Source organism: Anguilla anguilla, chromosome 12, assembly GCF_013347855.1.
Source record: "Anguilla anguilla isolate fAngAng1 chromosome 12, fAngAng1.pri, whole genome shotgun sequence".
Lineage (NCBI taxonomy): Eukaryota > Metazoa > Chordata > Actinopteri > Anguilliformes > Anguillidae > Anguilla > Anguilla anguilla.
The window spans coordinates 12,215,822-12,231,560 of NC_049212.1; the positions used below are offsets into that span (position 1 = coordinate 12,215,822).

The 15,739-nt window shown below is 39.1% G+C and overlaps 1 protein-coding gene across 6 annotated transcripts in view; it reads right to left on the reverse strand.

The window, feature by feature from the left end:
- LOC118208925 (protein CEPU-1-like) overlaps positions 1 to 15,739 on the reverse strand; it is a 255,339-nt gene that overhangs the window by 142,818 nt on the left and 96,782 nt on the right. The gene's annotated exons all lie outside the window — the stretch shown is intronic.

Genomic DNA, 15,739 nt, shown 5'->3' on the forward strand with positions numbered 1-15,739 from the left:
AAACCCCCCACCCAATATCACCACCAGTTCCGCCACTTACAATATGTAGCCTAACCCTTCAACAAATATTTAATTTGTTCAAACTTTATATTTTTTTTATCAGGCATTTCATTTTTTATAGCCTACATCTCAATGCATTGTGGTGGACCCTTTAAGACCAGACCTTTACATTCTAAATGCAGATAAATATAGGGAGATGGCATGTTCAGTTGATGGTGGCATTAAAGTCTGAATGAATGCAGTCACACAAAGCCATCAACTAAGCCCTTTTGTGAGCCAGGAATAATACCCTTTAATAAAAGCCCGGAACGTGCACTTTAACCCTCACAAACTGTTTGATTAAATAATCAAAAATTATGGAGTCCAGAGCCAAATCAAGAAAAAAATATGTCTATCTCACAAGTGTTACGGAGCTTGCGTTATATATAACCGCACTGTACCTTAGCGCCTCCATACTGTTCGTATCAACCCGGAGAATAGTGTTTCAGCTGGGCGAATGCACCATTGAACACAATGCATCAGAAATGCTCCCTCCTGTTTCTCATTGTCTGTCCTCTCCACTGCATGCATGTCTCATCAGCAGGATGCCAATGCAACAGGCATAGCCCTTAACTGAAATAAATAGGATTTCATTCCTCAGAATGAAGCATTAGCATAACCGAAAAAGAAAATTACACAGGCGGATAATTTTCATGCTAAGCTGTGATTTTTCATTATATTACCAAAAAAAATTGTAATAAAAATGACACTTTATATATAGTCCATTTCCACAACTGAGGGCAAATTCTTGTGATCTACAGAATTTAAATATAAAATGGCCTGCGCACATGATCCTGGTCGTACACTTACAAACAGAAGCTGCTGGAACAGAGCAGCTGTAACATTCCTCAAAATGCTAATATAACAACCTGGATATTAGCTTTCTCCCTATTGCGAAATGAAATCAGCTAATAAAAACAAATGCTGAACATTGATTTGAAAGAGGTGTGGAGCAATGACAATACTGCTTGTGAATGTTTATCAGGAAAGAAAATTATATTTAAAAAAATATTTCCCACTCTGAAATACTTGACAGATTGTTTTAATGAGTGAAACTCCCATGTAGATATTCTTTCTAAAGCCTACCTTGAAAATATAACATGTGCTCTCGATATTTTTAAAAGTGTGGCCTTTCTATCCATCCATCCATCCATTTTCTATACCAGCTTATTCCCAGTCAGGGTTGTGGGAGGTGCTGGAGCCTATCCCAGCATGCATTGGGGCGGCAGGAATACACCCTGGACAGCTCACCAGTCCATCAAAGCCTTTTTATTTGCACATTTTAATTAAATAGAAGGCAGAAGGAAAGTTCAGTAGATTACCAATTACAGTGACTTGTTGTACATTATATAAAACCTGAAATCTATTCCCAAAAAAGCGTAGTACCAATGTAAGGTAATAAAATATTGCAATGCATTAGCATAATCTCAGCTGGTTAAATTCAGTTTGTGAGGAAGTTAATGTAGTCTCTTTAATGCCATGGACCATGCTATGATGTGATATTGCAGCATTATAGTGCAAGCTTAAATAACACAGGGAATTGAAATTTTTGTAATGCAATGTGCTGACTAATTTTGAAACAATAAATACTATACACCTATATAGTGAACATTCTTATGTCCTTTCATATGATCAAATAAAAATGTGTTGGTGAAAATGAAATACAGCACTGAGTTCACCAAGATTTAAAACAGTTATTCAAAAAAAATCTACAAAAAGCATCCCCCACAAAGCAATTTTCCAGATGAATGCACTGTTATGTTGTTTGCTGGAAAAGAAAATATTTGCTTATCAGATGCACGTTCTAGCACTTGAACACACAGGAAATGAATGATGCCAGGTTTCTCAAGCTACGTTTATCTTGACTGTGCTAGCGCAGGCCCACAGGCCCTCTGCGTCGCTGCGGCGTCACCAAGCAAAGGAGAATTCAGGGTTTCCCCCAGAAAAGTTGTTAGGCCCGGTGGCAAGTATCTTTTGACGGGGGCTGGCGGCCCTGCCCGTGCGGGTGGCCAAGTGTCTTTTTTGATGGGGGCCCGGCGCGGGCCGGCGACAGACTGATGGCAGCTTTAAGGTAGGGCCCTATAGTTTCTGTGATAACAGAATCACAGACGGAATCGCGGAATTGAGAATTTAAAAAAGCTATAACACAGATTCCATTGGGCCCTACATTAAGTCAGTGCTAAAAGCTGACCGGAGATTTGAAAATATCACTATGTAATGTGAATGTTGTCATAAATAAGTCATTTATAGAACCACATGTTAAAAAATCAACTATTTACAGCATAGCATAGTCTTACAAAGAATATGACAACAATATACAGACTGGGAATGCTGTGCTTTCAACAACAACAAAAGAAATTAAATTAAATTAAAATAAATAATATCAAAGTTTTTGCACTCTACAAAAAAACTTGAAAAAAGTTCTGATTGGCTACTGATTCTTACAGCCTTGGAATGCTGGGCACATTTCAACAACAACAAAATAAATTAAAATAAATAATAATTAAAATAAAGGATAAGTTTTTGCACTCTACAAAAAACTTGTATTCAAGTCCTGATTGGCTACTGAATCTTAGAACAAGCCTTGGAATGCTGGGCGCATTTAAATAGGGATCGGAATCGCGAACCGGTTCCAAGTTGTCCTATTCATTGGAATCGTATGGCTCCGAGCTTATCAATTCCGGTTATCGAAGCTAGCATGTTTTTAGGACAGCTGCGCATTGCAAAACAAATTTGATCCGGGCTGCCAGCCTTGATACATTCTGTTGCGATAAAGATTCTAAGACAACTCAGCAATTTCTCTGGATTAACGGATTATTTATTAGCCTGAAATTCGATCGTATTACTAAATGGCTACACACGTCATGTAACGTGCAAGTAGTTGGCTATCTCCCTGGATATGAAGTAAATGTTTTTACCAATAAATAATAATAATAATAATAATAATAATAAATGTGATTTTATCCATGGAAATAGCTATACAAAAGGGCTAAATAAATGTCGTGTTTGCGATTGCCGTAGTAGATGTCAGAAGGAAATGTCACTGACAAAAAAAAAGTTTGCTCTCTTTGCTGGGCACATTTCAACAACAACAAAATATCTATGTATCTGTGTTACTGACTGTTGGGCTAGCTAGCTAAGTTAGCTAAATGACCACGTTGTCGTGCACATCAATGTCATCAAGCTAATGTTATTAATAAACAAGTGAAGTCGTTATTTCGATGGCGATTAATATGTAATGTTACAATGTATCGAACGTTACATTCATGCTACTAGTTTAACGTTACCTCCACACTGCTTAAGTTAATATAAAAAGAATGTACTTACAGGCGAGATGAAGTGATAACACAGTTTGTAACGAGGTTAGTTAGCCTCCTAAAGAAATGGTGCCTTGCTAGGTACTGTTAGCTTGTGATAGTTGGAAGCATCAAGTGTTGAACGTCACTCTATGCACAACGAGGGTAAAGAACAGACCTGCTGTTTTCCTATAGTGCGTTCACGTTTTAACCAACAGATGTCGCTGGTGAGCTTTCCAACCGAGCCGCCCCACTGTAACTGTAGTTTAAAAAACATCTTAAAAATACATAATTTTTTTTTTTTTTAATCCCCGATGCTTAGGCCCAGCGGGGGGTCAATTTAGGCCCGGCGGGCCGCTGGTCTTGCAATACACTGGAAACCCTGAGGATTTGCCCACCTGGTCTTCAGCCCGTCCAACCCCGCACACACCGAAACGCTTCTGAACACCCTTCACCGGCTACTGCAGCAAAGGGTCGGCCGGTCGCATTCGATTAAAATCACTCACAGTAACATCCCAAGCTGCAAATGGTACTGTACTGCGCCGTCCGATGTTCACCCAGTGATCACAGCCCACGCGCCAGACAGACCTCTTTGTTCAGCATCCTCTTCCCTACTGGTTGTGCCATCTCTTCAAGCTCCGGGCAGCCGCTCCTCAGAATTGCGGAACTGTTCCACGATTTTCGCTGTGGTTTCCTGTTACCTTATGTTACCTTTTGTGATATCGGGATTTTCCAACCTGCTATAATGCTTTTTTCTATAATGTTTAGACTTAAAGTTTTAGTACATAATCTGTACTTTGTAGTAATAAGTGGCTTTTTCTGTCTGAACTACTGGCACCAGATGAGATCAGAAACCATTCGGTGGACTGGACAGACTGCACAACTGGACACTCCGGCATTGTGATGTACATAATGGTGTATGTATGAGTGTGTGTGTGTGTGTGTGAATGTACATATACGTGTCCAATGGGGAGACATATTCTTTGTGGGCCTGGAGTATTTGTGATAATGTAATCGGCAGGAAAAAGAAGAATCAGAAGAAGAAGAAAAAATGCAAAATACCCCAAGTTTGGGATTTTATTGTATGGATGTGTGTAGTTGTTTGTGAATTCTATCTGTTGACATGAGGTGAGAAATATGAGGTACAGAAATTAATGTTTTTTTAAGGGCTGAGAATCTGTGGTCCCTGAGGTTATTTCTGTAGGAAAAACCCTGAAAAGTGGCAAACTCCATGTGCAGTACAGGTATGGGGCATGCTGCCTCGTCAAGAGGTAACTTGGCGGGATGGCATGCCTGCCATCTCAATTATATCTGTGCATTCTGTCAGTCAGCATTTTAAATCTCATGGTCTAAGCCGAATCCATTAACAAAAATGCTTCCTTCTCATGCTGTCTAACTCAAAATGAGTATTGCACAATCCTGTAACAGTGCTAGAAAAACATTCAAACCAATGACATGCTTCATAAATATTCCAGCTGCACTATTTCATGAAACAAAATGTGCATGCTAGCTGGAGAGCCAAATTATGAATGAAAATTTTCATGCTCAATCTTCTCGTCTTCTTTTTGACGAATATGGAATTTTTCTGTTTGTACGTGAGCAGGTTGTCATCAACCCCATCGATTCAAACAGGACTGGAAGCCGACTTCTCTAAAATTGCACAGTTTATTTTAATTTACAGCCAGGTATCAGTGCAATTAATTATGTCACACAATGAAAAGGCAGACTCTAAAATGGATAACCGCTTTAGAACAGAATGCATTTAAATGGGTTTTAATTTAGTCTTTTTTCATCTATTGGTATTATTTTTTAATATGCTCTAACTAGCTTGATTATTATATTAAAAGCCCAGATAAATCTTTAATTAAAACAGAGCTCAAATCCCTCACTAATTATGTGCTATCGATCATATTCTCGAGAAGACTGAGCAATTATCTGTGAAAAAAGTCATATTTCAGCTGTGGAGGCCTGTGAAATTATTTCCCACAAACTATGCTGACTGACGGGAAAAATGGCTTGATGTAAAGATATGACCAGAGCTTATCCCTCAACAGGCAATAAAAGAAGTGATCTAAATGCAAAATACTACAACATTTCCACTCTCTATTTTCTCTCCAGAAAGCAAACTGCATTCTGGTACAAATCTGGCATAAAGATCTGGTTGGTTGAAAAAAAGAAAAAGAAAACATAAACCTCAGTTGTGGAACTGTAAACAACATGCACAGCATGCAGTATAGCAACTGAACAACTTCTGTGGCCAAATGTGAGTATCATTCTCTTTGTATCAAATGTACTTTGAACAATATACAACAAAGGTATTCACACATCAATTATTTAGCAGAGGCAATAGCATTGCCAAAAGTTTCAGTCTGTGTTTCCAGGAACGCTAATGTTTTTGGATGAAATATTTTGATCATGTGCTATTTCTAGCCTGGAGCAGGCAGGATATGGAAAGCAAGACCAACCCCCATTAAACCCTTCAGCAATGCATATTTTAGTGCAGTTATGACATTGTAATCCGTTACATTATTCTGATAACATCTGGCATGATCTTAGTTCTAGCCCAGAGTTTCACAGTTTATGCAATAACTGATCCCTGCTTATGAACCTTTTTCACAGAATTAGCTGGCACATTAGTTTCTCATGGGGAGTTTGAAATGATACTCATAACAAAAATGGCATTTATAATACATACTGTCACTGACGACTCAGAGGTTGCTTGTAGTTCTCAATAATTTGGATTTAGCTAAAATGGGCACCTCAAGAACCTACAATCTGATGATTTAATAGGTATGCAGAACAGATTGATTATCCTTACGTGATTAAGTTCATTTTAGTAAATCATGAAGGGGCTGAGGACAGACTAGAATTTGTAGAAAATGGAGAAATGGAGAACTTAGATTTGGTGGTGGTGGTCATGGTGAGTAAAATTCATGGATTGCGTAGGGATAAAGTATGTGTAGCTTCAACATTGATATTCGTAGTAATGCTATATCCTGTGAAGAGGGACTTATATTTTCTGTAGCTGCATAACAGGCAAGTGATGGGCTTCAAGGAAGGGAAAGGCACAAATCTGTTTTGATTGGTTCCTCACCAAAGCACTTATAACAGCAAATATCATTTCACATTTCATTCTCAGGTTTTCATATCCTCCAACCTTCTCCACATTCTTGAACCATACCAAAGCAGAAAGGGTATGATTACCAAAGGTAACGATTCCCAAATCAGTTTACAGGCCATTACTGCACTTTGATCCCTGATCTTAGAATGTGCGTTTTCACCCTACATTGCTCTGAATAAGTGTCCGTCAATGGCAGTAAAGATATTTTAAAAGCCAAATGCACTTTAATTGAGGATCTTATCAATTCAATAAATAAAAATGTGCACAAGTGCCCACTGGTGTTGAAAGGCTAGGAAGAACATTTTTCAATTAATTGCCTGGAATTAAATGCATAAAACTGTAACGCTACGGATTAACTGATGGAAGTCCCTGTGGACTAGAGACTGGAAGTGGCTTTACCTTGGTGTTGTTTGGATTAACTCCTTCATCCGCTCTGAATTGCTGTTCCTCAGCTTTAGGCTCTGGGAATATTGGTGGACGGCAAGCTCTCCTCCAAAACGAAGGAGACCTAGGCTTTTTCCCTCACGTGTCGCACTACGCTCCGTAGACCCGCCCTTAGGCCGATTCCCCAGCTGTGATCTGCAGACGTGTGTTTTGCCTGATTCACATGCTATGCTCTGAGGATCCACACTTAAGCTGATTCGCATGCTGCACTTTGTGGAGCCGCCCGTGCTTAGGCTGATTCCCCTGGCAGCCCTTTTGCTCCATTAGCCATCTGGTCCCGTCTCTCTAATTCTGATCTTCTGTACCTCCTCTGTTTTACCCTCCCCTCCTGGGACATCCGTCCCGCCCTTCCCAAAAGGCTCCCTCTCCAGGCTTTTCAGCTTGGTGCCTAATCTGCTCCCTCCCACTCGTCCTCCAATGCCCCCCCCCCCCCCACCTCAAGGCTTCCAAGAGTAGACAGGTGGCTAGCGTTGTGCCACACGTCTTATGAGCACAGCCCCTCTGCTCTCTATTCGAAACATCTGCACATGAACACCAGAGCAACATTGCCTGCTAATGCTGCCTCTGAGCCTGTCCCTAAACCCTCTGCTGTTAGGAGTGAGCACAGGCCACACCACAGGCCTGTCCCTAAACCCCCTTCTGTTAGGAGGGAGCACAGGCCACACCAAAGGCCTGTCCCTAAACCCCCTTCTGTTAGGAGTGAGCACAGGCCATGCCACAGGTCTGTCCCTAAACCCCCTACTGTTAGGAGTGAGCACAGGCCATGCCACAGGCCTGTCCCTAAACCCCCTACTGTTAGGAGTGAGCACAGGCCATGCCACAGGCCTGTACCTAAACCCACTACTGTTAGGAGTGAGCACAGGTCATGCCACAGGCCTGTCCCTAAACCCCCTACTGTTAGGAGTGAGCACAGGCCATGCCACAGGCCTGTCCCTAAACCCCCTGCACAGGCCACACCAAAGGCCTGTCCCCTGTCCCTTCTCTTAGAAGTCAGCACAGGCCACACCAAAGCAACATTATGACTGCAGCTCTCACACTTTTGCAACTGAGGCTTTATATGTGCATTTTAAATAAAAATAAATAAAAAAACTAAGTAAGAAAAGCCTTCTTCCACTAAGCTCAATGAGACCATGGCAAATCGAACAGGACCTACAGATTTAATTGGAAAATTACAGTGGGAAACCAGATTTACTGTGAATTTACCATGCTCTGCAAGGATGGCCATGCATGCGCTCATAAAAAATATTGGCTAATTAGCAGGAAGGCTGAGATCGGCACTATTGACTTCATATGATTAGACGCTAGTTTCTGGCATTACTGATGATTCCCCTGCATCTGTGTTCCTATTTCCTCATGGGAAATGTATGCTCCCTCTCTCCTCCTAGACAGAGGAAAAACCTAGATAAAATGGCATTTTACAAGTCAGCTTTTACAATAACTCTGTGTCACTTTGGAACATGTGTGACCGTTCCAGTCACTGGTAAGACTGTGATTATACCACACCTGATTATACCCCTTTATGTACAATGCACCAGGGTTCCTCCATGCATCTCAGAAAAGCCTTCCAGGCAAAGTTTCAAACAGAGAACTTCACAGATAAAGAGACTCCCCATAGAACTTTGCACATTGTCTAAAGTGCAAGCCAAAATTACTTAACGTGCATGCATGTATGCGTGCCTGTGCGAATGAGAGATAGGAGAGGCAGTATGCTGTAAGTCATCATCTGTTATGAAGAAGGATGATAAATTTGTTTGGGCAGCTAATGACTGTGGGGTGGCATCAGATCTGGGTAGTGAAGCACACTAGACATCAGACTACTGTAGATTGATTAGTATTAGGTCTTACATAGTATTTCAAGTGTTACAAAATGGAATGAAACGGAATATATATATATATATATATATATATATATATATAGTAGGCCAAGATTGTACATTTATTGGCGTAATTAAAACTTTATAATCAAATGAGCAAATGTATAATTTTCAAACATTCTGTCTGTGTTGAATTGGAAAGAGAAGTTTCAGGTGTCAGCCTTAAAGCTCCAGCCATCTGTGCCCAAAAATGATGAACCCTCTTTCCGTTACTTCAAGTTTTCCTCCTACCATCTCGACCCAAAATCGATATCAACTGGGCCTGCACAGAATTTTTATACATGCCACAGAGCATGATCGGATGTTAATTGCTTAATTTTATCATGCAGTAGACCTATATGAAAGCATCTGCGTTTATTATGTTTCGCCATTCATTTAATCAGGTTTTTCCTTTAATTTGTCACCTGTCTATACACACACACACACACACACACACACAAACACGAATGCCTGCACGCACATGCACACACACACACACACACACAAACACACATTTTTAAGGTCCACAAAGTGATATGGAAAAAGACATATTATTTGCTCAAAAGTACTTTTTTTTGTCTGAACAATTATTTCTCTTTCCCATAGCTAGAATTACTTAAGCCGTGCTAATATGAAAAAATTTCAAGGCATTTCTACCTGTAATTGTGGAAGCCGTCAAAACTGCCTGCGGAAATCATGCATAATCTATACTCCACGCTGTTTGCGATATTATTGTACATGTTACTTGAATGCAAATCAAAATTCATAAAGGCATTTACAAGCAGTAATAATTTACATATCTTTGATGAAGAACGACTAGTCAGTTCTCAGAAGAACGGAATCTTGAAAATGCAGCATAATTTCAAGACCCTACTGAGGGAGCTTTTGAAAAATAGGTCAATGACTACATTTTATGAGGTTGTTCATTAGTATTGCATTAGACTAAATGGCACCATACATGAAACAGCAATATGGCTTTTAGGGGTGAAAGTATTTGCGACACAAATGTTTGTGATTCATTTAGTTTCACATATTAAATTGCTTTCGAAATTAATATATAGTACTTGTACATATTTTGTCTGCATTCATTTGTAAGAAATAAGCAATTTCAAACTCTTTATTTCTTCAAAGGTAATAACTTGTTTTCAGAGGTGCATTTCAGCAGAAAAAATGTATGTGAGCATACATTGACAGCAAACAGCTGGACAGTCACAGTAAATTATTAGATTACATTCCAACAAAATGAAAGGAAAGGTGGGGGGATGGGGTGGGGTCATCACCACAGAAAAAATATGGAATGCATGAGGCTCATTAAATTTGAACCCAGGACAGTTCTTCCTCTCGAAAACTGAAGAAAGACAACTGGCTGCCTGAGGTTCATGGTTTTCTTGTCTTCTTTTTGTTGAAACTGTTGATGCCATGGCTCTTATGTCACAACTCAGGAGATGCAGAACCATTTCCTGACAGGAGTACAATGCCCCCCCTACATCTAACTCTTTTGTATGCAAAGTTCCGCAGTGTGAGTGCAATTATTGCAGTAAGAGACACAAGACAGCCACCTGTGGGTTTCAGTTTCTTCTGCTTCTGTCTTATGTTTGTATGGGAGTTAATGGGAAATGAAAATCCATTGGGTAAAGCAAATATTCGAGGGAAGATGACACGCATCTGAGGTATATCACCCTATTTGTACAATGAAACTTTTATTATGATCAATAGTACTACTGAACACCAAAGCAAAACACTGCCTTTGACCATGCAAATATATAGCCTATATTTTTTAAATCATTAGATAGAAAGGTTGCACTAAGAACTGTGTGATTGAGTCTATTTGTTTTTAAACCATGTTCAATTTTATTAATGTGCAGTGCCGTGGAAAAGTATTTGGCCCCTCCATGATTTCCTCTATCATTGCATATTTCTCACATTGGATGGTTTCAGATCTTTAGAAAAATGTAATATTAGACGAAGGGAACCTGAGTAAACACAAAACACATTTTTAAAATGCATTCATTTGTTTCATGAATAAAGTTATCAAATACCCATATCACCCACGTGAAAATATAATTGCCCCCCTTAAACCGAATAACTGGTTGCATCACCTTTAATAGCAATAACTGCAACCAAAAGCTTTCTATAATTTTTGAAAGCCCAATGTTTTCAACAGAATAATCAATCTACCCTCACTGGGCTAGTTTCTACAGGGAGCACAGCTTTATTACAAAGGAATAAGGTGATTTTTAATGACGTATTTGCATGCTGAGAAATTTATTTTGAAACCAAAATCACAGTAGGTGATAATATTTTCATGATCTATAAGATACTAAACGAATCTTAAGAAACCAGATTAATTCATTGCACCTCATTTCACACCTAGGTGTCATATCAGCAGGCAAAAAGCTTGCAATCAGTTGCCAAATGTAACAACACCCTCAGTGAATCATTCAGTCAGGAATGGCAAATGTTATAGCACTTGTGAGTCAGTCGGGGAGTTAGGGATGAGTCAATTGCTAAAGAAACCTGACTACCTTCGGGCTGCTTTCTCCAGTGACTGTTAGTAAAAAAAGAAAAAAAAATATTGCTTAAGGGTACTGTTACCATCAAGGTAAAAGCAAAACCATAACAATTATGAACAACTAGGACAAGCTGTTCTTTATTTTCTCCTTCTTTCAGTTACTGATGCTGTGCTTTAACTCACAACAGAAAACTGAAATTCAGGATTTTTAAAAATCTGCAGGTGAAGAAAAAAAGAGGAGTCTGTCTCTAATCTGTCCCTGCACCCCACCCCCCAAATACATATACACACACACAATTGCTTTGAAACCTCACTCATATTGAACCTTACTATCACGCTGAAGTAGGCACCACAAAATTTCTACAAGTACACTATACTGCGATCAAAGGAAATTCCAGAAGAGAAAAGTAACAAAGGTGTTAAAATATATCATGTCTTGGAAGGGTTACATAGCCATTTCTAAAGCTCTGGGACTACACATAACCCCAGTGAGAGCCATTATCTCCGAATGGAAAACACTTGGAACAGTGGTGAGTCTTCTCAGGAGTGGTTGGCCTACCAAAATTTCTCCAAGGACGCAACAAGAACTTATCCAGGATCACAAAATATCCCAGAAGAACATGCAAAGAACTGCAGGCCTCTCTAGCCTCAGCTATGATCAGTGTCCATGACTACTCAATAAGAAAGAGACTGGGCAAAGATATTCATATTCAAAAGGATTCACGGAAGAGTAGCAAGGTGGGAGCCACTGTTAACCAAGAGGAACATCAATGCTCGTCTTACATTTGCAAAAAAAAGCACCTGGATGATCCCCAATTCAAAAGTGGAACTTTTTGAATAACATGGGTCCCATTATGTCTGGTGTAAAGCAAACAGCATTTCACAGTAAGAACATCATGCCAACATTCAAACATGGTGATGGCAGTGTGATGGTGTGTGGATGCTTTGCTGCCTCGGGACCTGGACAACTTGCCTTTATTGAAGGAACCATAAATTCTGCTCTGTACCAGTAAATTCTTAAGGAGAACATGCAGTCATATGTCGGTGAGCTGACAAATAATTGTGTTATGCAGCAAGACTATGATCCAAAACACAAAAGCAAGAGCACATCTGAAAAGTTTTTAGTGGCCTAGTTGTAGTCCTGACTTGAACCCAGTAGAGATGCTGTGGCAGGACCTGAAGTTCATGCTGAAAAACCTACCAATTTGTCTGAATTAAAGCAGCTTTGCAGAGAAGAGTACTGTAAGCACACAGTGATGTGAAAGAGTGAATTATAGGAAGTGTTTGATTGTAGTTATTGCAGCTAAAGCTGGTGCAACCAGCTATTAAGTTGAAGGGGGCAATTACATTTTCACATGGGTGATATGTGTGTTTGATAACTTTTTTCATTAAATAAATGAAACAATAATTAAAAAAAAAATGTGTTTTGTGTTTACTCAGGTTCCCTTTGTCAAATAATATGTTCTGTCTAAAGATCTGAACCATTCAGGGTGACAAATATGCAATAATAGAGAAAATCAGCCAATACGTTTTCACGGCACAGTATGTCACTGCAGTTGTACTGCCTATAGTTATAAGTACAGTTTATTCACTGCCTCCAGTTATAGATCCCGATGTGCTAGTGTGATTGTAGTGCCTTCAGATTACCGATAAAGTTGTTTTTCTGCTATTATACTGGCTTCAGTTACTGTTTTAATTGCACCCCTACAATTTTGAGTGGAGGAAAACGCACGCTGTGCAAAATACCTGCTGCCTTTTGAAAGGTGTCTATTGTGTACAAAAGACAAATAATCAAGTGAAGTGGAGTCCCAGTAGGAACAGACAGGATAGCACAACATCATTATTTTCATTTTCTAAAAAAAAGTCTTTGAAAAAATCTTTAACTGTTTCAGATTTACAGCAAACCGTCTGTCAGTCACAGTGCATGAGTAGATTGCATTCAAGCAAAATAAAGGGAAGGGTCGGGGGGCGGGGTTCACCACCACAGAGAAGTCTGGAGTTGGTAATGCTCATACAATTTTGAACCCAGGACGGTTCTTCCTCTCGAACAAGTGAAGAGGGAAAACTGGCCGGCTGAGGTTCACGGTTTTCTTCTCTTCTTTTTTCTGAACCCACGGATGCCTGTGCTTTTGTTTCACGGCTCATGTCACAGCTCATGAAACACAAAACCATTTCTGGAAAGGTGTACAATGCCCCCACGCATCTAACTCTTTGTAGGCAAAGTTGCACAGTTTGAGTGGAATGATTGCAGCTGGAGACACCAGCCACCTGCGACTTTCAGTTTCATCTGCTTCTGTTTTACAACCGACTAGATCACCTTACTTCCCATTGACAGGGTATGTCACGCTTCTCATTAGATGCCTTGTGAACCAACTACAAAATTCACAAGACATCCACAGAGAACATATGATTGTGTGGAGTTTCAAAATATTATTGTACTTAGAATACTTCTCAATCATTTTCATTTACATTGTGGTGTTGTGCATTACAAAAAATACCCTGTAGACTATGCTATAATGTATTCAAATAGTAATGTGAATAATGCATGGAAATTAGCATCAATCACTAAGTTACAATAGGCATTAGAGTGCCTTAAAACAATGGTGACTTGAAAACAAAGAAATTTTGCTCAAATACTATACTCAAGGCACTTCACAAGACAGCTTTTAACAACAATGTGAACAATCTTGTTTTTCATATCCATAAATGAAGCATACTCGGCAAGCAAATTCTTTCTTTTAAATAGTGGAATTACATGACAGTTCATTACAGCTATTAAAATGTGACAGCAATGCAACAGTGTATAATAATAAGGAACCATTTATAAATGTATTCTTTATTTTTTTCAGCCATCATCACAGCACACAGCTGCTGGAACTCAATGCAGCTTGTTTTTAGGCCAGGTGCAGGATAAAAGTACATGTGAAGATTGAAGGAAATGGATACCCGCACACTGGATTACAGCTCCCAATACTTTATTGACTAAAATGCAACACTTCAACCCAACAGGGTGTTCATCAGGCAAATCACTTTTGCCTGATGAACACCCTGTTGGGTTGAAGTGTTGCATTTTAGTCAATAAAGTATTGGGAGCTGTAATCCAGTGTGCAGGTATCCATTTCCTTCAATCTTCACATGTACTTTTATCCTGCACCTGGCCTAAAAACAAGCTGGATGTGCAGACAGTTACTCTATTGTACTCCATACACAGCTGGCATGGGTTAATTGGACAGTAGGAGTTGGAATCAAGCTTCATATCAGTGGAATATGTGGGATTGTTCAAAAAAACACAACAAGAATAACCTGTATTCTACCAGAATGGAGTAATCTAACTAACCCCATTGCACAGATGCCAAATTTGGGCAATAATCGCTTATTTATGGGGGGGTTATATTTAAAGCTTTAAGTCCAGATGTGAGCATCACAGAGACTTGGAAATGGCTTAAACGAAGCAGGATACGTGTACCATTTGCATGACTAGTAATTATCTTGGTGAAAGTTGATGAAGTTCTTCTTTAGTTTGAAATTAAATACTGAGAGATCACGTATATGTAACAGGTAAAACTACACGTCCTGGATCATAAACTTGTTGAACACAAGTGTACAAAATACATATGTGGAACTACAAAAGATCTCTGAAGCAAAAAGTAAGCAGTGTATGCTGGTGTCCTTTAGCGTCTCCAAATCTCAGTTTAGTAATCTCAGGACACCAGCATCCTGGCCACTAGGGGGCTTGCATGAAGAGGTCTGAACATTACATTTTTGCTGAAAGTACTCAATGTAATTGGCCTAAATCATATATTCACCATGGAAACAAAATACAGTACACTTTTCACCAATAACTTATAATATAAATATAACCATAATGACTATATAATATATAGGACATTTCCACAGCAATGCACAATAGCGGAGAACACCAGTGGTGCTCTCGGGAACACAAAAATTCCATATCACCAAGAAGGCAGAGAGGCTCATTTATAATCAATAAGTGTAATGTTAACCTAACAAACTAAAATTTGTATTGTAACAAAAGAAAGTACCTGAAAGCACAACTATACTTATAACATTATCTAAAACAAAAATCCAAATAAAGAAAAATACTATCATTATACAATCACAAGTAGACAAGAGGCATGACCTTGCACTATTAATGAATAATTAAAAATGTGGGGAAATCAACTGTTTTTGGTATGAAGGCGAGGCCAAAAATAGTGGGTTGCTGAAATGCACATAATTCAGAAAGGAATACTAAAAGTACTGTTCTAATGAGAACCTGATACCCACTGCTTTAATTAATGGTTAACTCTAAGCTAAGGGTTATCGTTAAGATTACAGTATAGTAACATGTTTTACAAATAAGGTGATTACCGCAATGTTAGTAAAGACTAATTATATTCTATAAACTGGTTTGGGTTTGTGATTTTTTGTATGCCTTTTCCCTTTGTCTTCAATTTGAAAAGGCTGATCATTC